The 25,502-nt window shown below is 42.3% G+C and overlaps 1 long non-coding RNA gene across 1 annotated transcript; it reads right to left on the reverse strand.

The window, feature by feature from the left end:
- Positions 1-6,279: 6,279 nt before the first annotated feature.
- LOC116444230 lies at positions 6,280-24,496 on the reverse strand. Its single transcript, XR_004240248.1, has 3 exons — positions 24,484-24,496; positions 11,364-11,366; positions 6,280-6,425 (listed from the first exon to the last, which is right to left on the reverse strand). It is a non-coding gene; the product is annotated as an uncharacterized LOC116444230 (long non-coding RNA).
- Between the last annotated feature and the right edge of the window lie 1,006 nt (positions 24,497-25,502).

The following is a 25,502-nucleotide window of genomic DNA, read 5'->3' on the forward strand; positions in this document are numbered from 1 at the left end:
ACTCTCATAAGAGGTGGTTTACTCCCACCTGCCACTTTTAATAGATTAAGTTCATTTGACTAATTTTTTTTTCATGTTGTTTATTCATTTCATTCCTGCAACTCCTCATTGGGTGAATTTCTTCCAAAAGTTAAGCATTAGCAGGGTTTCTCCAGGAAGGGGAAATTTGATCTGCGATCCACAGACCCTACTCCTCAAAACCAAGCAGCAGTATTTTTATTAACAAAAACACTGCTCAATTGAAAAGTTGGCCATTCCATTAAGAAAAATTAAAACATGATTTTGGCATAACTAGAACAGAACTGTAGCTAAAAGGCTTATCTGTATAAAGAGTGGTAATATTACGGAATTATGGCATTGCCATCACAGAGTTGAATTTCACACTATATTGGCTGCTGCATCCAGAGTTTAGCTATTTTCTCCTTCCATGTGTTTTGCAGAGACCCAAGCTACACCTCTTCAGGGTTTTACAAGGAAACAGAAAAAGCTTTTATTTCCCATTTAATACAAACAGAATAAATCTAGTTTTAATAATAAATGCTACTAGAAATAGTATTAGTTGCTGAGAGTGACTAAAAGTGGACTAAAATTCTTGATCAAGAACTAGAACTGAAATTCTTCTTGATTCCTGAGCAAGGCCTAAATTGCAGAATGTGAAAAGAGCAGGTAAAACTGAGTGGAAGAAAGAAAAGTGAGAATGAGCAGGAGATGACAGGGAGGATAAAAATGACATCCTAGCAGCGGAGTACAGTCACGTGCAATATATCACTCTCTTTTTTCCTTCAAGGTGTCCCAATAATACACATGAAAATGACCACAACAGAAACTCAGGATTAGAAACATATGCACCATTGCCTTTGTCACTTTGAACACTGCAATATGCAGACAGCACAACATAAATATTTTCTCCTGCCCCCTTGTTACACAGCCCGCATTGAAGTGTTGTCTTCTGTGGGCTCGGCACACGGCATCGCTGCATCAATCAGCGTGACACCCTGTAGGTTAACACACAGAAACTGCCAGGTTAAGCCCTCCCTGTCTCAGTTCTTGATGTCAATATACAACAGAGCCATCTCATTGCATCTAAACTTGAGTTGCTCCACGGGTGGATGAACAGCATAAAGCCCTGTGCTGGGTCTGAACTCAGCCTCACACTTCTGAAATTCTTTGGGGCTTCCAAAACTCTCTGACGGATTTAGATCTCCAGCTTTCCTGAATGGTTTCAATAATAGACATCCAGAGACTGAAGTGCAATTCTAAGGCAGACTATGTAATGTGAGGGCAAACATTTTGGGTAGACTGTAGATTTTAACACCAAAAATTCGCATCACACCTACATGCATTTGCCAGTTCTGCTTAAGTGTACACAGCTCAGAGATGATGTGTTAAAACATCATCAGTGGCGGGGTAGGGGGAAATAATTATTGCTTATCTATTAAGATTGAATGATTTTGACTTAATGGGGAAAAATACAGCCATAATACAAAATCTGTCCCCAAATGCTGCAATATGACTACAATCTGTGAGGTCAAGTTGGCCCTGCCCACAATAATTAACTCCCACTCTCATCTGGAGGGAAAAGTAATTGACCTATAGCATAATATAAAGAGGGTTCTAGCATATATGCTATTTTATATTGTGAGCACTTAGCAAACCTATATGGCAACTTCATGCTTAGCAGTGTAACTACCTCTGTACAGCCATGCAAAATAGCACAATTATCTGTGGAGGTAAAGGCGAACTGTCAGCTAAACCAAGGGATTAATTTTTGTGATAAAAAAGCACTTCTCTCCACCAATATATTTGATTTTTCAATTCAAATTGGAAATTCCTCCTTGGAAACCACTGCTGTCAGTAATCCTTTTAATTAATAGTATCCAGAATACAATAATTTCTATATTCTGTACCTTAAATTAACTGAAATCTTATATATTGCATTTTTCACAACACATTTACTTTCTGGTCAGGTTCTTCAAAAGAATTTAAAGATGAAGAGCACTAACCTAAGAAAAGCAACAGATAATGCTTTAAGGTCAATCTTCAAGCCACAGAGTGGAATGAATTTGGCATCCACTGGATGTCAATGGAGGTCTGCATTTTATCTATATGCAGGAGATGGATGTGTGTTATTTTAAAACTAGATCTCATTACTGATTTTATTAGGATAATTTTGCAGGTTTTTAGAGGGGATGGTTCTTTTCTCAGTATTATTATTCAGTGCCTTCTGGTAGCTGGTAGAGGGAGCTGTTATCACAAAAAGTCAAATGCCAGTAATGTAGAGACAATGTCCATTATCTCTCTCTCTCTCTTCCACTACAGGACAGAGGTAGATTCAACAAGTTTGGTACTCCGTCAGGACTGGGAAGTGCAGGAAATACTGAAGGTAGTTGCGGGGAAGGCAGCAGTGAGGCTGGCATGATGAGAGAGATTTTGCAGTGAAGTGGAACATGCCAAAGTGATGCTTGGAAACCATGAGAAGTATCATGTTTAATTAGTGTGGCTGTGCAAATGATGTAATAAGGCATCTGAGAATGAATTTGAATAGCAGTTGGATAAAAGATTAGCAATCAGCATGTCTGCCATCCATCAGAGGCCCAAGAGAGGGACGCACAAGACACTTACACTGTCATATGCATCAGAAACGTCTAGATATAGAAATACACACTGACAAAGGATGGTGCAAGGAGATGGTGGAATAGGCAGCTGTAGGGAAAATCTGGGCAAATGCATAGTGGAAAGCTGAGAAGGGGCAGGACCCCATAGCACCTAGAAATCCAGTAGTCCCTGACACACCAGTGTGACAGAGGCCAACTGTGGACAGCAGCTTATGATGATAAAAGTAAAAATTTCACAGAGTGTCTTATAGCAAACGCACAGTGCAAGAAAGTGAGGGGTAAAGGATGAGATTTGCACGGAGATTGAGCTCAATGAGGAAATTGCAAATTGCTGCTCTGCAGAACTTTCAAAGGGGTGAGGGTGTGTGTCATCATTCATTCACTAGCCAAAAGCAATGGCCAAATGCTGACAGACAGTGTCATCCCATTGTTCTGCAAGGTCTGCAAGTCAAAACAGATAGTGAGTTATTTGGTGAGGGAGGGAATATCTTTATTAATATTAAATAAATTACAGCACACCTCCATTAGAATTCAGCTGATGGGCAATGACCAGACCTAGCTACAGTGATTAAAAGACCTCATTCATATCTAATGATCACGCAGAGTAATAATCTCATTGTAAAAGGCAATCAGACACTTGTTCACTCTTCTTATCTCTGCTCCACATTTGTAGTTACTAAGAAAGGATCTGCCTTTGATCATCTTTTTCTGTGCTGCTCTTAAAGCCATTTCATTAAAGGGCCAGAGTTTTCTGGATTAATGGCCATTTGTCATTTCCCCAAATCAATCTTGCCTTGAGTCTGTTGAGACCTTACAAACATTTCCTCAAATTTTTTTCCAGAATTACAGTAGTTACTAATGCTGTGCTCAGATGAGGAGGTTTTATTTAAAAAGACAGCCAAAAAAAACAACCAAAAATGCCCCTGCCAGAGCAGCTTCTATTTTTTATTTAAAGGTACGGAAATCTTAACCAAATTTTTATTTTAAAAAAGAAATAAATATATTGACTGCTATGAGTTTTGTCTGCCTATCTAAGAAGTCTTAATTCTTTCAACCTTTCAATCTGATTATTTTTTTGAGTTGCGTCCAGAGCCTGGGCTCAGCCCATCTGTCGCTGTTGAGCTCTTTACTATTTCTATTTCATTTATATCTACCACATCTGCTTTTTAGGCTCAAGCCTGACTGGCAGACTTTTTTTAAAGAGCCAAATATTTTAATAAAATCAGTGCCATGCTAAAACCTCTTTGTTTTTTTTTCAAGGGGAAGACTACCACCTCCACGGTCTCAGGGAAGCATAGTGATTCTGTTTGTTCATAAAGGAAACTCAATCCTTCATACCAGTGGAGGGCTGAAGTTCAGTGGCAGAGCTTTTCTTCAGCATTCAGATTTACCTGGGAGCTGGTATGACTGCCATCCTAAGGACGAGGGGGAATTTCAGTATTTAGCTGGGATATGAATTTTGATTTGGGGTTTGTGTTTTTTTCTTCTACAGACAGAAACAACTTTCCAGTTCTTCAGTGGCACAAGACCACAAAGTGCCATTGGTCCATCCCTGTCCTATGCCAAGGTTACTTCCCATGCAACTCTAGCACACTTGCTAAGAGGTGTTGCAGTGAGGATTCTGTAACACGATGTATCAAACAAGGAGGCCCATGGGAAAGAAATATATATGGACCGATTCTTGCTAGATGTTTCAGAGATGTTTATTTCTCCAGCCGCATGGCCGGGGCTCTGCCCAGGAACTGTTCCAGTCACGGGACCAAGGGTCCTTCTGCCCGCGCAGGGAACACAAACCAACCCATGGGAACGAGGCTGAGCAGGGGCAGGGAAACCCCGTGTCTGTGCCCTCAGGGCTACATGGCAGGGGGGACAAACCCCAACACTTCACCCATTTATTTTTAACAAAAAGAGATTTAAAACTTAACATTGAAAACAACAAGGACAGTTTCAAAACAAAACAAGCCACCCTCCTGAGTCTTTGAATGTCCGAACAGATTCTCTGGAACATCTTAAGGCTGACAGAAGGGAGACAGGACTCTCCGGGCATGCTTTGTGGGGAAACTGAGGCAGGAGAGGGTTTAATTTCTTCCCTCCCCATTTTCATCCCCCCCTCGGCGTGGGAGAGGAGTTGTAGGGAAAGGGAATTGTATAGGGAAGCCATGGGGTGAAAAATGGATTAGGAATAAACTGGGGAAGGGGTCAACTTAGGAAAGGGTTCATATTGGGTATAGGGTAAAAGGGGAAAGTAGGCTGTGAGTAGGGAAGTTGCTGGGATGGATATTGTTTATAATTTTGTGCATAACAGCTGCCTTTGACTGGAATACCTCCAGGCCCAGTAACATTTGCTGCTTGTAAACCCTTCTTTCCTTGCACTATATCAAATTGTACAACTTCCCCATCTCCTGCACTTTGCAGGTAATTTTTAGGGTTATTCCTTTTAATGGCAGTTCTATGGATGAATAGATCTCCCCCTGTATCATCTCGTGTTATAAATCCATAGTTGTTCTTTACATTGTACCATTTCACAGTTCCTGTGACTTTCGTGGCTACAACTCCTCCTAGCACGTGCCTGCGTGTTCGTCGTGGCTGCCGGTCCCACATGGCCGCTGCCTCGCCGACTCCGACGTCTCGGCCGGGTCCCCGCGTTGCGGCTGCTCCGCGCTCTCCAAGTGGCTCTGTTCCAGCGCGTGTCTGGGCTCTGCGCGGCCCCGCGTTGCCATCGCCGCTGGCTCCGTGCCCTGTGAGCGGTTCCGCTCGGCCAACTCCACGCTGCTTTGAGAGCGGCCCCGTTCTGGCTCGGCGCTGCGCGGCTTCTCGTGTCGCTGTGGAAACCGCCGCTTCTCCCTCCGCAGGGCTCTCCGAGCCGTGTGCTCAGAGCGGCCTGCCACGCTGACCTCCGGTTCCTGGCTGCTCGTGGCCCACGGCACCCGCGGCATCGCTCCCTCACTCGCCGTCGCGCGGCCGGGGACCCCGAGACAGGGATGGGGTCCGCGATAAGGCGCAGGCTCCCGAGGGGGCCGGGCGCATCCAGCGCAGGCACCTCCGCCGGCACGGCTGCAGTCATGTGCTCCCGGGATGGCGGCCGCGCGGGCTCGGCCATGGGATTATGGCCATCCTCTGCTCTAGGGGTAATGGGACCATACAAATGCTCCTGAATAGCTTCACCGATTACCATGGATCCACGGAGGGGTTCAATCACTAATGCGTGTTCTGTTTGATCGCTCATCTCACTCAAGATCTCGGACCAAAACCACCCGTGAATAGTTCCAGGAGGATCAATATCAAAAAGTAAGTCTCGAGAAATATAGAAGAAATTTTTGAAAAGCCAGTTAAAAAAATGTTCTAGATCTCCCGGAGCAAATGTTTTCTTGTTTTGTTGTTCAAGGATTTCTTTAACTTCTAGACACATTTCTTTCTGTTGTTCAGAGAGCCCCATTTCCCATGATTCTTCCATAGTCCAGAGAGAATATCCAAACCAAGGTGAGGAGAGACCTACAGTGGTTTTTACTTACGAATTTTCTGTCCTTAGGGATCGGTGTCTTGCCAGCAATTCTCCACCATTTGTTACAGTGAGGATTCTGTAACACGATGTATCAGACAACAAGGTCCGTGGAAAAGAAATATATATGGACCGATTCTTGATAGATATTTGAGAGAGGTTTATTTCTCCAGCCGCATGGCCGGGATCTGCCGAGGAACTGTTGCAATCACAGGACCCGAGGGTCCTTGCCCTCGCAGCGGAACACAAAACAGCCAATGGGGAACGAGGATGACCAGGGGCCAGGGAAACACCGTGCCTCCCCCCCAGGGCTACATGGCGGGGGGACAAACCCCAACAAAGAGGCATAAAAAATTTAACACAAACCACACAGAGACCTCTTACCCTTTTCAATCAAACCGTGCATTTTTATCCAGCAGGTCTAATTTACTCCACACATTTACAGTGCTGGTATGGAGATGACAAGACACTGAACATTCACTAATTGTGTCTCAGTTCTTGGATACTATCACAAGACACATGTCCCTAGATTTTCACCATATTCTTTAGGCAGGTAATTCCTTTGCACATGGATTTTCAGAGCTGCTAATGTGTTAGTCATTAGGGTGACACCAGAGACCTGAGGCTCTCAAAATGTTAATTCCAGACCTGCTAGGCTGCGGACTGGTGTCAGCTAAGAGTATTAAGCACGCCTTTTTCCTAAGCAATGAGGTCTAGGCAGAAACATGCTCGGCCATTCACCATCCAGCTGCAGCTCCTGCAAGCGAGGGGTATTTCTCACCTCTCCAGATCGAGTGCTTGCTGTGTCGTTTGGACAGGGTGGGTGACAAAGGTGTAGCCTTGGTTTGAAGTTTCAGATCATGACAGATTATTCCTGTCCCTAACTGGGGTAAAAGCACACATGCTGTTGCTAGCAAGCAGTAGCAGGACATCACAATTTCACCTGCCCCTGGCAGCCCTCTTTGGTGAGCTTGTGCCACAGAGGAACTCACACACTCATCACATTCAATGTGAATTGGCCCTGTTGAAGAGTGGGCCTGTTGGGGTTTGCGCCTGCTCAGCCTCAGCGCTGTGCAAGTCACAACATTACATTCTGGTTGTCTAATTCGATACCTCCATCAAACACAGCTACAGTTTGTAAATGTGATTGCATTGCTTTGATTTTTACTGTTTTAATAGTAATTCACCTAAGTGACTCCTGTTCAATTGAGAGGTGTACACAGGTCACGCTTCATTCAGCTGGGGCGGTTCAGTTCGATCAGCATTCAATTCTTGCAATGAAACCTTCCACAATTAGGCTGGCCAGGACCTGCAAGATGAAATTGTGATAACGAATGACATTCTTTTCAAAAGAGGCCTGAGATGCCTGACTGGCAAGACAGAAGGCAGCAGAGAGCTGAGGAATCAAACCTCACAACAGCCCTCCTTAAACCTACAGTGATGTAGCTACCATGCATCTTATTGAAACAATAAAAGCTATTTTATATGGATCCAAAAAAACAAGGGATTCAAGGAAATGTTTCTCACAGCTGAGTGGGTATTTCCCAGGACTTGTTGGTTTTATTACCTCATCTGTGCCCTTAGCTATGAGCAAAGTAGTGCTGAAAGCTCCCCATTTAAAGCAGGCCATAGCAAACAGAGATTTACCGTCTCTCCAAAGCTTGTATAAATTTACTGTGGGCACAAACTCAACAAAAGCTTATAAAAGAGGTACCTGTGGCTTCCAAATTAAGTCCATTTTCTCTAATTAGCCTCCTTCTTCACAATTTTCCTTTTTCCTCTACTCTTAAAACAGAAAAAAAAAAAAAGCAACAGCAATACTGTGAAGGCCATAAAATCCATGTGCTTATACTGAGCAGGGACTTGACATGTTAGAATTTTGCTGGAAGAGAAGTACAAACTTAACTGCAAAATGGACGAGGGAAATTAAGCATTCTGATTGACTTGGAAATGATTGTGAGAAATCGTATCCATTTGCCTAACGTTAATTTCCGCCTGGTTATATTCTGAAGGAGTTTGTCCTCTCCTTGGAAGTTAATTCCCAGCATAACTGTTCATTGTTTACAAGCCAGTTTCTTTTAACTCCTCCTGCTGACAGAGCAAAACCTCATTTCATCTTTTAATCTGATGGAAGTCTTACTGAAAGCAACCAGCACAGAAGTAGTTTATGGCAAATGCCATCCTCGCTGTTAGATTATCATTGCAGAGAGCAGGGACAGGTAATTAGTTTGTTAATGTTAAGCAACTGCAAATAAAAGACTTCTTCTAGGACCGACGTGTAACAGAAGAGCTCTAAGCTAATAATTTTAATAAGTAGCTTAAGAGGAGTGAATGGCTCTGATAATTAGAAATGGCTACAGAGCAAAGAAGGTGGTTCGTGTGCCCTGTGGTGGGCTCAGAATTAAAGCTCGACTCTCCATAAACCTAGTTCATCATGCCCAGTTTTAAGCTCTCTACAGCATTGGGAGAGCATGTACAGAGAGTGCAAGGTGAAAATCCTGAGTTATCTTTGGCTCCTAATTTGGATGTTTCAGGGCTAAGAGCATCTCAGCTTTCCCAGCTCTCTGTCATACAGGCAATGGACACCTTCTGCCACTTCCCTAGGGAGCATGAAGCATAAATTGGGCAACCCACAGCAGCAGAGCCATCCTATCCTTTATTTTCAGTGACTAAAATTTCAACCAGTTCTCCTGGAAGACAGTGATATTCAGGGATCAGAAAGCTAGTGGGTGGGGAGGAAGCAATTCTCTCTCCTAAGACATGGGCATTCAAAGCCAAGGAGTCTGTTCTTTCTAAATCCAGATTAAAGGGCCTAGTAAAAAGTGCTTCAAATCTGAGCAATGGCCCAAGCACTGCACTAGGAATTACTCCTGCATTTTATTTAGCTGAGCAAGAGGCATGATTCTCTGGAGACAGTAGACCAGTGCTTTACACAGATACTGCTCCTAGGTAAGGATTTGAGAGGGAAAGGTTCCCTTTGTCCCATTGGCTGGCAGATTTGTGTACACTTATATGAAAAATTCCTTTGTGTTGGGTGTGCACTGTTGTTTGCCTCAAAAGAAGGGTGAGCATGGCCGTGGCACCTGGACCTATTTGCACATCAGTTTGTGGCAGCAGCTCTGATGTCTGGAGAAGTTAAGACCCTTCACCTACCCTCCTTCTTCCCACTGGGCCAATACTGCACACTTTGAGTAGCCACCCATATTGCTCTTGGCTGAAGCAGGGCAGAAGGTACAGTGATGTCCAGGTGGGAGAGGCACTAAACAGGGCAGACTGGGAGCTCTGTGTGCAGCACCTGCAGCCCCAGGAGCTGACCCAAACACACTCTCAGTCAGCCAACAGGCATTTGTCCCCACAAAGCAGTGGAAAAAGGTGTCGTGCTTTCAAACAGTCCCGTCCTGGCTTAATTGCAGGAGGGGAAAAATAAGTTCAACCAGGACAGGTAGCTGAATCACTCAACTTACAACCTGCAGGGATGAGCCTGGATAATCAGGGAGGCTCTTTCTGCTTCTAAGTACACATTGATCTATTCACTGCATGCTGAAAAACTTCAGGCTTTTATTCTGTACCAACAAACCGTGCTGTCATTTAGGTTGCAGCAGATATTTACCCCCTTCCTGCCTCTCCTCAGACACATGAATAGTGTTATGAATGCAAAGAAAATATCTGTGAAAAATAAAAGGTCTCACAATCAGTGAAACCCAAAGTGAGCTAAATTTAACAGAGCAGGCCTGGAAAATCATCTGTTCTCCATAAAGATATCACATAGCAGCAACATGCATGTAATACAATACTTGAGAGCTTGTTTGCTTGTTTTAGCAAAAAGAGTTATTATCAAATTACTTTGAAATGTTTACACTGCATGTGAGGTTTTTCTCCATTTATTTGTTGTTTGCAAAACATGGTCACCTTTTATCTTCACACAGAGATCTTGATTTTTACCTTTATCCAAAGTTAACAACGCTAACCCAAAAAATAATTTAGTGAAGGTGCTTAACAGGACAATAGCAATCAATTCCTTCAAAATAGCTGGAGAAATTAAGGACTATTAAGACGTGGAAATGATGGATCAGATAGGGTTTAAGTGATCATCTAGTAGTTGCTAAGCCTAATTTAAATACAGGAAGAATATCCCGTTTCATCAGCTTCCATCTTCAGGTTTAAGAGCTTCTCAAGTCCTCATTTATACCTGAAGTGTCACTGGCACATACATTAAAGCTGACAAAATCCATTTACCGCAGCAAGCTGTTCAAGTTCATCTCCTTATTTTCTCCAATCATGTTAATTTTCCTTTAGTGTTCTTTGTTTATAAAAAAAGAAACAAACAAGCACTTTGTGTTTATTAGTCTGAAGTTCTTCTGCAAACATTTATGTTCATTTAGGAGCTGAACTTGTGAGCATTGCTGGCATTCAGTCCAATTGCTCTATAAAATCCCCAGCATCTCTCATCCTCTGGACACTGCTCCTTCCTATCTCACAAAAAAAACCCAAACAAAGCACCAACCTTGTAAAACAACCTGCCCCCAATAAACACATCTCTTTAAAGGATGCTCAAAATCTTAAGAAAGCTGCAGCCATCTGATGTATAAACAGAAAATTAAATAAGAGCTTTATCTGAGGCTGCTAGGCATTACTGTTCAAGGAAAGTCATGCATCCTTTCTCACCCTCCCTCAGCCACAGAAACTCTGGAGAAGACAACCCACACCTTTTCCAGCATCCTCATTATAATCCTAACTTTTTTCCCTAAGAAAAGTGGAACTTTCTCTGCTCCTGTCTGGGAAGCAGAGACAGCAGGTCTTTACCTTATGACTTGAATCTTTGGTATCTAGCAAAGCACATGCTCCAACGAAAGCTCAGCACTGGTCTCCTGCCCCTGCTTGGGCCCCAGGTCCCATGAAACCACTATCCTAACACATCTGCCACCTCACTTACGTGTATCTGAGTCTGACCAGTTTGGAAATGTGTTCTTGGGGAAGGACAGGAGGGAGTCAGACATAGAAAGCAATGTCATAGCAGCCTCATATCCTCAACACGCAGTTTAAAAAAAAAAAAAAAAAAAAAAAAAGGTCTTTTTCGTGGTCTCTCTCATTAGGGAAAGTTTATTTTCCCCCAACATAGGCAGAGCCCTCCAAACCCATTTATTTTTCAGAGAACCTGTCAGAGGGGTCAGACCTGCCCATCCCAGCAGACATACAAAGAAAAACAAGGAAACTTTTAAAATACTGTCAATTCATTACCGTCACTCAACCCCCTCACTAGAATGAGCACAGCACCTTACAAGAGCTGAAATACTGGGCTGTGTCCCTCACTGTTGCTAATTAGCTGCCCTCTGTTGATTTATGCTGGCTGTCGTCTGCTCCACTCTAGCCATATTTCAGTGCTGCTGAGAACACACTCCTGGAAAAAAGCTGCAGAAATTCCCTCTGGTAACACAACCATTTCTCATCCAGGTATCATATCTGCAGGTATAAATCCCAATGTCTCTGAACCAGCACCCCACAACCATCCCTGGCATCCCGGTACCACCCCAGTCCCTCTGCAAGAGTCTGCTTGCTTTCTTTTGTTGCTGTAGTCCCATCTTTGCCCAAACATCCCTGTCTCTTGAAGGGACCCTTGCTCATCTCTCCTTTATCTTTCTTTGCCTCTTCTTCCTCGGGAAGTCCGCAATCCAGTGAACTTGAAAATGGTTCATTGCTGGAATTTTTCACCCTCAAAGGTCTGTAAAGTATGTTAAATCTTTTCTTTTGATTTACCTTCTGGTGGTTGTACTTCTATGTGAATGAAATCCTACAAGGGACCTGAGCAGTGGGCATCTCTACCACCCAGACCTTATACCATGCATTGCTTTGAGCAGAGACCTAACTCTAAAGCCTTACACTACATCCTGTAGCTTATTGTTTGTGCCTGTGGCTATGGCTCAAAGTAGTGGTGCATTCCCATCTTCTCTATCACCTCTCCGCTGTGCAGCCCCCATAAAAATCTTGGTTCTTCAAAACGTTCATTTCTGTCTCAAGCTTGGGCTTGCCCTTTCCTCTCACGTCACAAGCCTTGCTGGGACCTCTCTCACTCTCAAACCACATGTGTGAGAATGCAGTTTGCTTGCAAAAATGTTGCTGGTATGCAACAATACGTCTCACTCACAAGGGGAAAGAAAAATGAAGCAAAACCTAAACAAAGCCCACCAAGAAAAGGGATCTTTTTGCCCCTTAACTCCTTTTTTTTTTCCCCAGACAGTTTCCTCCTTCCTTTACCTTCCTATTTTTTTCCTCCTTTTCCCTTTGCCTTTACTTAGGGCTCTTCTCTTCCTGCTGTCTCTGGAACCAAAGCCTGTTATATTCAGATCCCATGTAGATCTATCCACGTATCTGAAGATAAGCACCAACAGAAGTGCTCGTAAAATCAGCACCCTGACGAGATGAGATCATTTCACACATGCTGTTTGTTTCCTGTTATGCTGGGGAATTTACAGTGGCTGCTGGCCACTATAAATACTGAACCATCAAGACAGCTTTTCATATATTTCACTGCAATAGTCATTGCTGCATTTTTGTCCTAAGAGTAATTTGATTTGTTGTAATTGATTTGGGTGAGTTTTCATTCCTAATTAACTGCAGTTATGATGCAATGATGCAATCCTTGTTCACAAACCAGGGACCAGAAGTGAAATTCAGAACAGGGTAATAGCAAGAGGATGGAGGAGAGCCTTACCTGCCAGGAAGGTGAGGCAGGGGGCTGAGGAGCCAATTAGCCATGGTGTTGATTGGTACACTCACATCAGTGGTGTGAGGGGACAAGCTCAATCTTCCCAAGCTTGTGGCCAACACCCTGCAAAATTCATTTCTTTGTAAGTCTTAGTTAGAAGGACATGCATCAATAAGAGCTGCCTAGTGCTGTTTTGGCAAACTCTGCCTTTTGCTGGTGGTTGGACAAATGTGGCCATCACTAACTAGATCATGTGGTGGAAACCTGAGGCCATGGAACTTTACAAACACACATTCACTGCCACCTCTGTAAAATCCTCACTTGCAGTCAGAGCCTCCAACTGCTCATGGACACATGCAGGGCAGGAGCATCTCCCACCATCAGTCTGTCAGTCAGGCCAATGCACTGACCTTTGTTACCTGGAATTCATGCTGTTATATCTCTACTTCCTTTCTATTTTTTTTTTTTAAATCAAACTATTGAGACTGCTTAAAATTTCTTAGCTGGAATCCTTTTCAGTTGCTAACCTTGATTTTGGGAGTGGACTGAAAGCAGGAGTCACACAAATTCGTCCTGAATACATTAATCGTGAGTCTTATTTCAGAGTTGCCTTTTGAAAAGATTGTTGTACAAGTCAGAAGGTTCTGTAAGCTCAGACTTGAGATGAAAAGACTTTATTGGCAGCACTCTAAAATTCTCCCCTCTATTTGCAATGCTGCTGCAGCTGCTAGTATATTGATACAAGGTGTGTTCTGTTAGTCCTTTCCTGGTATTTCTACTTGGATCAGATAATAGTAAATGCAAAAACACCCGTGTATATCTCCTGAGGAACTGAACTAGGCATTATTGATCACAAACAGCACCTAGTTCCCCCTTTATTTTTTCCCATGGAGAAACCAGTCAGTGAAAACTAGCTGTTTTAATCAAACCAGAAAACGTGTGCAGTTGGCAAGGATTTTTGTATGGTTTTTTAACACCCCATAGCTCAAACGCTGTGGGTTGTCATTCTTTTCTGCAAAAAAAGCTCTGAGCTAGTTTTCATGATGCACCATGGTCATGATGCCACTGATCTCCCTCCCTGTTCAGGAGTCAAGAGTGGCTACACAGATCAAGCCAGGTAATTTGTGTATCTGATCTTCCCTGTTTAACCCAGAATCACAGTTTCCATAAGGTAAAAGAGAAGTATGTATAAGTTAATATCTTTGTGGATTTAAGCGACAGTACTTCTGTTTCCCACTAGAACATTCTAATACACAGTTTTCCACAGGGTAAAAAAATAATCTTACTGAAAAAACCCAAAATACTTTTATAATCAGTCCTAATAACTAGCTCTGGGCACAATCTCCCTTTGCCTAGAATGAACAATATTATGGAAGTTCTTTTTCCTCTAGTTTCAAACAGATAAGCTGAGTTAAGATAATGGTAAGTTTTCCACAAATCACAGCCTCCAGGATATTATCCATTTTTTTTCTTCTCTGGGGTTGTCCTGGTGAGGAATGGACCATTGTCTTCATCATTCAAAACCCTAACGGAGTTACAAGGAAGAAGTAGTAACATTAACAAACTATTCAAGCCATGTGTTGTAAGGAGCATAAATGATGCTTTCCTCTTGGAAAAATATCTCTTCTGATCTTGGGTTTCAAAATGTGGTGTATTTGTGAAGGAGTCACAGAATAAATGCAGACACTCTTGCTCTGTTTTGAACCTGACAAAATGCTGCTTAATTAAGTAACAGGAAACCCTTGCATCTCCAATGAGAAGCTGATCCAATCTTTCTTGTGCTCTCTTTTCTTATTTCTTTTCCCCTCCAATTCCTTAATAACAGATGGGCACACAGGTGTTAACAATATTCCCAGCTTGCCCAATGGCAGTATTGGGGCGATCTATATGCTGCTATTTACATTAATTGGCAACATTGCCCCAATGGACAAGCTATTATCTTCCTAAGCTTTAGTTGTCTCTTTCTGAATACTTATCTTTATCCAACCAGTAAAGTCAAGGTCCCACTCTATTGTTTTCTCCCACAGAGGGTGATTCATTTGATAATGTGGTTTCAAACACAATCTCTTCCTAAATTATCCTATCTATTCCATTATTTCTTTTCTATTATCTTGAAAGTCCGAAAGACTAGGTAAAAAAATTAAGTGCCAAATTCACTGTAAATTTAGAAACTCAGACTGACATCTCTAAATCCCTTTGATTAGATTTTGTGATGTCATTCTGTCTTTCCAATTAACTTGGGGTGGTGTACTGGTGATAAAAAGATTTTGTCAGTATTTGTCTTCCAGATATTGTGTAAATACAAGTCTCTCTCTTCATCTAAACTTAGTCTTTGTTGCAGAAGCAGTGAATATTTTTTTTTTTTTAATAAAGGTCATGCTTACTTTCTTTCCATGCCACAAAGACACATTCTGTATGTGTGGAAAGTCTCATAACTGAAGAAAAAATAAAATAGTCTGGAACAGGGACTAGTCAAAAATGCTCTTGGGGAAAGCAGTTACATTTATATTATCAGGACAGACAAGTCTTTTAATGCTGTGATACTGTCATAGCAATTCAAAGCTAAGCCACTTTATAAATATTAAATTCCTAAGGAAATGGAAATTCATGGTGTACTAGTCTCAGAATGTTACTTCCACCTGTCACTTAGATCCTGAACGTATGGTCTCTGAACAGCAAAGGACTTTTCCAATATTAAGATGTAGGTGTCAGGTATTTCCTTGTAGCTATGTATAAGAAGATAATTTTTTTGTTGCTCTGCTTTTCTCCTGAAGGATATGTAAACTGCCTTCCTCTCAGCATCATCCTCTGCCCACAAGAAGTGGTCTGTGGCCCTGTTCTGCTGTTGTGTATCTCAATTAACATCTAACATTCAAGTATTGGCAAAAATGAGTAAAAAAACGTTTCCTGATTATTCAAGGAACAGCTATTTCAGGCCAACGCTCTTTGTTGACCAGTGCTCAAGGCCAAAAAGCAAACCCAAATTTTGTCTGGTTAGCATAATAGCGAGCAGGCTGGAGCGTGGATCCTACACACTGCACCCTTGGCCCTGTTCACCAGACTTTGCTCAAGACAAGCCATTACACAATGGGCAGAAAGGCTGGCAAAACTGCATCTTGAGATCTCTGCAAAAATACCTATGGCACCATCCCAGAAACAGAATCCTATAGAAACATCCTTTAGTTGTCATACGTGTGAGTTACTCGTAAGGGGACCTCTGACTTGCCTGAGAGCATGTGAGCACCTGCCTTAAGACTAGCTCTTAAAAGCCACACAGAACTTGTGTCTTTCACTAAAACAGCCCCTAGGAGCACTTACCTTGTTTCTTTCACATATTCACCTAAAGAGCTTTGTCTACTTAGCTATGTAGTGCTGAGTGAAACTCTTTCTTTGTTACTGCCTCAAAAGCTGTGAAATAATGCCTTATGACTTCTCCTTCTCTGGGGTGAGAGCCCTTCTCAGCTTCCAGGCAACATCTTGCAGACAGCCAAGGAGAGATCTCTGTGCTCAACATCTTGTAATAACTTGAAATCTTTGTCTTGAACCCACAGCTTTCTCAAGAGCAGGGTCATTGTACTGAAACAGAAGAGAGCAAAGCTCCAAGCTATCAAGCAGAGTACAAGCAGATTAGGAAGAAATGAAATTCATCAATACAGTGCCCTCTTGGTCCAAAGTTCACTGAGAGAGAAGGGAGATGTACAATGCACCAATCTCCTCTTAATTGGCTTGAAACTGCTTCCTACCATGCTCAAGCAGATGTGGTGTCAATGGAAGCCATGCTAAGGCAGAAACTTTTAATTATTTTAAAAGCTGGGACTTGACAGGGAGAGAGAGAAACCAAAAAAAAAAAAAAAAAGCAAGAATGGGCTAAAATTTTCTGGAATAAATCTGAATTTGCTTCCAGAACTCTTGTGTCCAGCATTTATTAACACAAAAGTTGTTCTGCAGGACATAAGAAAAAATGAAAATTCTGTGAAGATTTTTGCAGAGACGCATATTTGTGGCTGAATCCTTGTGATTACGTGGGATTTATTTATGTCCTTAACTCAAAAAATTGCATCTGTCAAGAGGGAAGAAAACAGGCAACATACCGCTTATCACAAACCACAAGACAACTGGCTGTGGATTGGATATTTGAACCATTAATTATAAGGCAGAAGTTAGACTGAAATACTGTTACATATATATGACAACTATTATTCTTGAGCAGACATAATCTCTCCTAGATAACTGATGGACAAACAAACAGCAGCTAAGGCAATTAAATCTGTTGCTCACCATGAGTATGTCTGCAGTGGATAACATGGGTTCAAATAATTTTCTTTACCTTCAATCTTCCAAAGTATTTTATGGGGAAGCAGAGAAGGGCACGTGCTTTTGCTGAGATGCAATTGCTGTTCTCTGAGCCTCTCCTTCCCTCTGAAAAGGACTGCGCATGATCAGTGAGGGGTTGCTACCACAGGGCAAAGAGGTATTGGCAGTCTGAGTCCTGGGTGGCAGGAGGAGTCCAGAAGACACTGAAGCAACAGAACGAAAAAAAAAAACATTTGAAGACACAGGAAAGAACTCTGTGGTTCTTTTTGCAACCAGGAGGCAACAAAAAGCTGCTGGTCAGAAAGGAAACCCTCTGCAATGACATCCTATACAGGGCAGAAATGTTTTTATAAACTCTGTTCATTTAGTTTTCTCTTTTAAAGTGTCACAGTTGTAGATCTAAAAGCTGAAAAAGCTGAAAGCCTAAAAGCTGAAAATAAAAGCCCTAGGGTGTGCCTGGGATCTGCTCGTTTAAACCTACAGTTCTGGAAGAACTCACCTCATCTTAGAGATGAGACCATTGTGGAACAGTTCACAGGCCCATTATATGTTCACATGGCAAGTATGAAACTTTGCTACAGCTGCCTCATGTAGTGATGAACATCTGTAGGTCTTAGCATAATGTGTGACAAATGTAGAGTTAATTAGTGTTAAAAGGCAAAACCAACTTTCACTCTACTTTCCTGTTAAAAGTGCTTTCAAAAGCTGATTTGGTATTTCTCTCAGTATTTTATCAACTTTCTTGTCACTGTGAAATTAAGCCAACACTGATACCCTCTGGTAAAACACAACTCCAAGTCCTACATTTTTCTGGTATCTACATGCAATAGACTGTAAAAAAAGTGTTTACTGTTGGCAGAACTTACCTCCCACTGGTGCTACAGGGCTTTTATCCTTGAGTCCAAAAAGAGAGTGAGACTAGACCAGTGAACTTTGACAGATTCCAACCTACCTTTTTTTTCAGTTTTATGAAGCAAGAGTGAGATCAGAGGAAATATTTATTGCTAATCAAATATTGATGTATTACAATAAAAAAAAAAAATATGGCCAATTAGGATGATCTGTTCATTGTGTTTTTGCGAGGCGCCTCTTGGTACCTGTACCTGCTGGGATTTAGTTTAACACATCAAAGCATCTGTCCGGATCAGGATTTCTTCATAGTGCTAACAGGATCAGTTGAACACCAGCTCCCCTTCAGTGCACATGTATAGAGCATCCTAGAAAAACACTTTTCATGAAAGAAAAAAAAAAAAGACAAATTTGTGCTGAAAGGGGAAAGAGCACAGAAAAAATAGGAAAATCCCTGATGGCTAGAACCTAACTAACCTGACAGAATTAATGAGCACTTGCTACAAAATCTTCATAGATTCTTCTACATGACAAATATCTTCTTTTTAAAGCTCACAAGTTACCTGGAACATTTTGCCTTTTGGCAGCATCGTGTAGCCCTGTACCCTCTCAGATAAGTCTCATATCTGCAAACGTCCCCACACAGACACCTTTGGGCAAGTCCTTCTGCACTCTGCAGACCATCTTGTCTATCCAGATGGAGTAGAAGGTGCTTTCCTCCCCACGGGGTCACTGTCCCAACACCACATGAGGTTGCCAGCTGTGCTGAGGCACCCAGATGGGTCATGGAGGATCTCAAGGTACATCCAGTGATGCCTGAGCTGAGCCCAGGCTAATAGCTCACACATCTATTCTGAGCACGAGTGTCCTTTCAAAGACAACCCTGGTTCCATGGGGTGGACTGGGCCAAGAGCAGCCCTTGTCTAATGTGTCAAATGCAGGACATCCTTAAGAGCTTACAGAATTAGGGCACTGCTTGCCACTAAACATGCTCATAACCATCCTGAAAGCTTAACTGCTTGAAACTATAAATAACTGGTTTCCCTTTTCCCCTGTGACTGTTACTGCATTTCTTTAAGGTTCTCAGTTTAAAATAAGCACAGACAAAAACAATGCACTCAAAGGTGCCAAACTGTGCATAAGGGAAAGGCATGTGCAAGAGTGCAAGCTATTCCTGAAAGTCTGACAGGCTCATGCAACGTTTCCCTTAGTTTAATAATAAATAATCATAACACTCAAAGCACACGTATTACATTAACAAGCACAGGATGACACAAAAAAAGATGCTCTTTTTTTTTTTGGCTGCTGAGACTTAGTTACACAAACTACTTGCCAGAACTGACAGCTAGAAAGAAGATGGGATGAATCTTCCCGGCTCTTGGGGGCCTTTCATCTAATTTCTAACTACTGCAGGTGCCCCTCTTTTCCTGCTCTCTTGTTTTGACCCATTTTAGTTGATATTGCTTCTGGAGTTGTGTGGTAAGGAGCACTAGGGTAGATGTAGAGATTGTGGCTGAGTGAGGACCTTCTAACCCAGAAGAGAATCCAATAACTTGGCCAAGGTGCAGCTGAGGCCAGAAATCTGAGCAATAAGGATGGCCTGAGGTTGTCCAGTGGTCAACCTTCAAAGATTATCAAGCAAGGATCAAGGCAAACACACTCTTGGCAAAGAGAAACCATGGAGAATACAATATAACTGAGTCCAAAATAACACAGATAAACCAGGTATGAGGAAGAACAAGCCTTCAGCAGCAGAAATCAAGAATAAACACGATCTACAGAAATGCAGCTACAACTAAGTAGTGGATTGAGCAGCCAAGAGAAATTGCTCTTGGCAGGGGAAGTTTTGTCAGACTTTTAGTGGACAAGAGAGGCAACATTTTGGGCTCCCAGGTTCTTCGTTCTCTGAAGTTGTGGAGCTTTGTTGATCAGGACACAAGCAGATGGCTCCTGGCCCCTTCAGACAGAACATCTGTTATCCATGATGGCAAAAGTATTGACCCATCTGTGACCAGGCTGTGTCACTGGTTGAATTTCAATCCACAGAATTACGTTGCTGTTACTCTGAGTATTCACCGAAGGCAAACACATCACAATGCACAAGAGTTCTTGTCCCACATCTTCTCACAGACTTCACGGTGTCAGAGATCTTGGCAGCATCCCATAGGTGCTACTCCCAACTCGCCTTCCTTTCCTTTTCCTGTTGGCTTTTCTTCCAGCTCTGGAAATCAGTGCAGCCATTTGCTTTTGCTCCCCACATATGGGTTTGCATTTTGTTAGACAGAACACCATGCTGGCATTTATGCTGAGTTTGTTTTATTCAGCTGTTTTCCACTCCCATATGTACAAAAGCTGTTTTTAATTCTCACCTCTCATTCTGATGCTTATATATGCCTCTGCTTTTCTGAGTTATACTTGCTTTATGACCTTCTGCTCAGTCAGAAAGTTGGCAGGTGTTTGCTACATTCATATGAGGAGGAATACTTCTCTTATCTCCAGCAAAACTGCCCTGGCGATTTTTATCTGGATTGCAGGAGATTTTTATCTGGATTACACCTACAAACACATTGTCTCTGTGAAAGAAATGAGAGAATTTTCACTAGTGCTGGACTCCTTTCTGGGTCTGGATTTCTCAGTCAGTTTGAGAAGCTAATGGGTAATGAAGACTTGCCTCAAACAACAGAGACCAGGTATGGAGGTATGGAGGAGAACACTTTAGAGAGGGAGTGAGGGAAGTAGGAATAGTTTTGCCTTCAGAAATGAATGCTGAGGGTAATATCATACTCTGACACTTTACTGGCCACAGCTGGAAAACATTCTGCTGCTTTTTAAATATGAAATTCATTGTAGAGTTATATTTCATAATCATGCACACCTTACATTTTTAACATTGCCGGGAAGACTGTTTAAATGTCTTAGCAGAGAGGGAGTGTTTGCCATAATAATGTCTCCTGAAGAGACATAGCCCACAAAGCTCAGGATGGTCTTGGCTGCCAACTGTCCTTTTAGCAAATGAATTCCCATCTGTGTGGGGTGAGGGGCGTACTGGAAGAATTTCATAGAAGGATCAGAAGGTATTTCTTCACCAGAATTACAGTTAAATAAAATTTGGTGTAAACTCAGTCTGTCTATCTTAACAAATACCAGCTCCTCGGCTTTGTTAACTAGCTGTCACAGTTATCATAGTTATACATACACACATGGTGCTTTGTATAATTTTTTTAAACCTTTTAAATTACTGAGAACAAAAATAGTACACTGAAGTTCAGATTTTGCCATGAGAGCCTCTAACAGTAATGCTTCCCTACGGATTTCATACCATTTATTCTCAGTTGTACCTTCCATGCTTATATAAGAATGTTTGTGCACTATTGTACACTAGATTTAGATAATGCTTTGAATATAAAACTGACCAGACAGGAAGCTTGTGCACATTTCATGGTAGGTCTGGAGGTCTTGAGCCATAGTGTGGAGCATGACCAAACCCCACTGGGTAATTTTTGCAAAAAATGGAATCCCATAGTTTTGGGTTCCCTCACCTTCATCCTAAACAAAATTTAAGCTTTTCCTGCATTCAGCCTTATGGCTACAACATTCATCTAAGTCCTCTTTCTATTCTTTAGGCTGAATCAGGGCAATTTCTCTCTTTGGATGACTGCAACTCAGAGGGCAAGGGTCTGAACCTGCTTCTTTTTTTTCCATCCAAAATTGGTGTGCTAAACCCCATGAGTTTAAGAAAACAGAAATATGTGGAAACATCACTAAAAGCAATACATAGCTCAAAAAAGTTATGATGTGACATGACATCATATTCTCACAGCAACTAACTCAATCAGAAGTGTTCCTAGTAGTTCCTATATGGTTTGGCTGAGGGCACCTCCTGTAAGCATCAAAGGTGATTATTGAATTGCAGACCATGAAATCATTTCTTTGGTACAGTGTAGGTGCCACTGCAGCAAATCAAGACATCTCCACGCAATTTTAGCAGTTGTGTATCTAACCCAAGGTGCCCCCCTGTTTCTGTTACTTATTAAGACAGGGGGGGAAATGCAGATATTTTGAGGATGGGGTGTATACTATATTAAGTATGAGTAGCCCACAAAAACTTGCTTGCATCCCTTGTGTATTCACCCAGTGGCAGATTTGTAGTTTCCATTTGGAGCTGACCCAACTCTGAGAAATTTGCCTGGCCGTGACTCTCATCTGGGTTCCCCATTTCAGTCAAAATCAGCTGCACTCTAAAAGCCATCCCAGTTGGCTGGGGAAAAGACTCCACATTCTGCCTTAAGTTACACAGATGGAAAAATACAGCTCAGGTCTTTCATCATTTGTTCACGTTGTACAGACAGGAGTCCTTAGCATGCTGCAGCAGAGCTTGGAGTACCACGGTTTTACAAAGTCAGAGTAAATTAGAAAGAAAATGGATAAAATCCCCTCATAGTTCACTGTTAAAGAACAATCATACAGCATCTGCCTTCATGTCTATAGCTGCATTACAATGAAGGACACAATCAGTCTCAAACATACATTGCTAGCTTGGCTTATCATCTCCTACCTCTCAAACTGATCCTTCTGCCTCTATTAAGTAGTTTTCCATTGACATTTTCTGTTCTTTTTCAATACACCAGGAGCTTGTGATGACATTGGCTGTTACAGGACTTTCAAAACTCCATCTTTTATAATATGAGGACAATCTGACTTTCTAAAATCTTTTCTTCTGCATTTATCCTTAAATGGTGCAGGTTTTTTGAAAGGACTGGATTTATCTTAATGGATTTCTCTGGAGTTCCAGTCTGCTCCTGTAAAGCCTGGAAAGCATAGGTTGGGAGGAAGAGGAAGGTATTCTGAATATGAGCCTTTTTTGAAATTGACCTTCTCTTAGGGTGGGGAAGTGAGGTGAGCTGATATTGCTCAAATATTTTTAAAACCTCAGGGACACAAAACTTTGCATTTAATGACATTTTTTAATGGGACCTCCTGCCTGTGAAGCACCAGTAACCTCTCCTTCTAATTTAACAGTAATTTTACCACATGTATTTATTTATTTATTTTATCTAACTGGTTTCTCTTCAGCATTACCTATTACGACGAAGGTTGTTAACCTGTTATAGATCAGTTGAATCATTATACCCACCCTCACCTGCTCTTAGTAATATTGCCACTCTGAAATTGGTAGTAAGTCATTATAGACTTCTTTTCCCAGATGTTTGCTTCTGTCATGATGCTGTTACAAAAAGCCTGGTAGCTTTTAAGCAGTCAAGAGTAACATGTTGGATCACAAAAAACAAAAAGCAGAGTTTCCATAAGAATGCAGCCCCCTGTTGTTCTTTAAGTTCACAAAGCTGCTGAAAGGAAAATATACAGGAGTTTTCCAAGGCTGTAGCTCTTCACCCCCATGTGCACTGCTCACAAGTACAGAGTCCCTCACTCTTGGTGAGCTGAGGTGTTGTTAGCAGCAAGGGTCAGCTGGCACTGACACTGAGAAGGACAAGCATGGCCTGTAGCTTTCACACTTCACTTTCACACTGTGCTCCTCTGAAGGTCTGTGGCACTAAAACCCCCAGGTCATGGCATTTGTTGCAATCTGAAATGAAAGGTCACAATCAACAGAGAGCAAGAATCACAACTACTTTAGCCAGTGATGATTCCCTCTCTGTGCTCTAGCTAGCTTGCTAATAAGCCTCTGTGCTGGATTTTGACATGTATCTGTGATTTAAGGCTGCAGTTTACATCTTTGTTAATTGTCGGCACTTGGCAATGGTCTTGTGTTTGTGCAGCGTTACCAACATCTATTTGGATGGTGTTACAGAATAGAGTACAGCACGGTCAGTAACACTTCAAAGCCCTTTTTCTCGTAGCTGTCACAAAAAACCTGGTGGATGGAGAGCTGCCTGAATCTCAGGGTTGTGATCAGGAGCACAGGGTCCACTTGGAGGCCCATCACTAGTAGTGTCCTACGGGGGTCAATACTGGGCCCAGTTTTGTTTAACTTGTTCACCCATGACTCGGATGAAGGGGCAGATGCCTCCTCAGCAAGTTCACTGACAACACAAAGCTGGGAGGAGTGGCTGATATCCAAGAGGGCTGTGCAGCCCTTCAGAAGGACCTTGATAGGATGGAGAGATGGGCAGAGAGGAACTGTCTAAAATTCAGCAAAGGCAAATGCAGGGTCCTACACCTTGGGCAGAATAACCCCACACACCAGCACAAGCTGGGTCCTGAGCCGCTGGGGAGCAGCTCTGTGGAGAAGGACCTGGAGGTCCTGGTGGGCAACAGGATGTCCATGAGCCAGCAGGGCCCTGGTGGTCGATGGTATCCTGGGGTGTATTGGGAAAAGCATTGCCAGCAGGTTGAGGGAGGAGATCCTGCCACCCTGCTCAGCCTTGGTGAGGCCTCACCTGGAGTGCTGTGTCCAGTGCTGGGCACCTCAGGACAAGAGAGACAGGGAGCTCCTGGAGTGAATCCAGTGGAGAGTGAGAAAGATATTGAGAAGACTGGGAAACCTCTCTCAGGAGAAAAGACTGATGGAGCTGGGCCAGTTTAGCCTGGATCAGGGAAGACTGAGAGGGACTTTATCAATGTATATGATTAACTGAAGGGACCGTACCAAAAGGATGGAACCAGACTCTTCTCAGTGGTGCCAAGCAATAAGACAAGAGGCAATGAGCAGAAACTGATGCACAGAAAGTTTCACCTGAACAAGAGTGGGGGGCAGAGCATGGGAGCAGGCTGCCCAGAGAGGTTCTGGAGTCTCCCTCACTGGAGATATTCAAGAACCATCTGGACACAATCCAGAGCACAGTGCTCTAGGGAAAGCTGCTTGAGGAGGGAGCTTGGACCAGATGACCTCCAGTGGCCCTTTCCAACTTTAAATCACAGGATCACTGAATGGGTAGAGTGTTGACAAGTAGGAATCAAAAGACTTGGATTCAGAAATGTGGGACACACAGTAAAAACATGCTTAAATATAGGTATATGTTTAAATAGCCTCCTGAAGCTGAGCCCAAACATTTGCAGACTGAATCTGAGCTGATTAATACCCATAACCATGTTAGATTTTTACTGAGCCCATAATAAGCTCCTCCTTAATGCTGTGGCAAGGGACTAGCGTACACTCACTTCTTATTCAAACACTTATGAAATTATTTTGATTCTAGAACTAATTAACTGGACTGTATCTTAATCATTCCTACTAGTATCATACAGACGAAAGCAAACTATCATATGATTCCCTACCAGCCTGATATATTTTCAATTTCAACGTAACTTAATAATTGCAGTACCAATTAGTTAAAATGTAAGTAGGAAAAAACATTGGATGGAGACATCTTAATTTAAATATAATCCATTAAGTAAAAACTGCTATTCTAATTAGTGATAATGTAGCACAATTAGGAAATAAAATTTGATTGGTACATAGGAATTTAAACTTAATTAGTAACTGCTATCCTAATTAGTAAATGCAAGACATTTTGAGCAGTGTTTTGTTGGGGAGAAGTGCATGTACAGTAGGGATGATGGT

Source organism: Corvus moneduloides, chromosome 5 (assembly GCF_009650955.1).
Source record: "Corvus moneduloides isolate bCorMon1 chromosome 5, bCorMon1.pri, whole genome shotgun sequence".
Taxonomy (NCBI): Eukaryota; Metazoa; Chordata; class Aves; order Passeriformes; family Corvidae; genus Corvus; species Corvus moneduloides.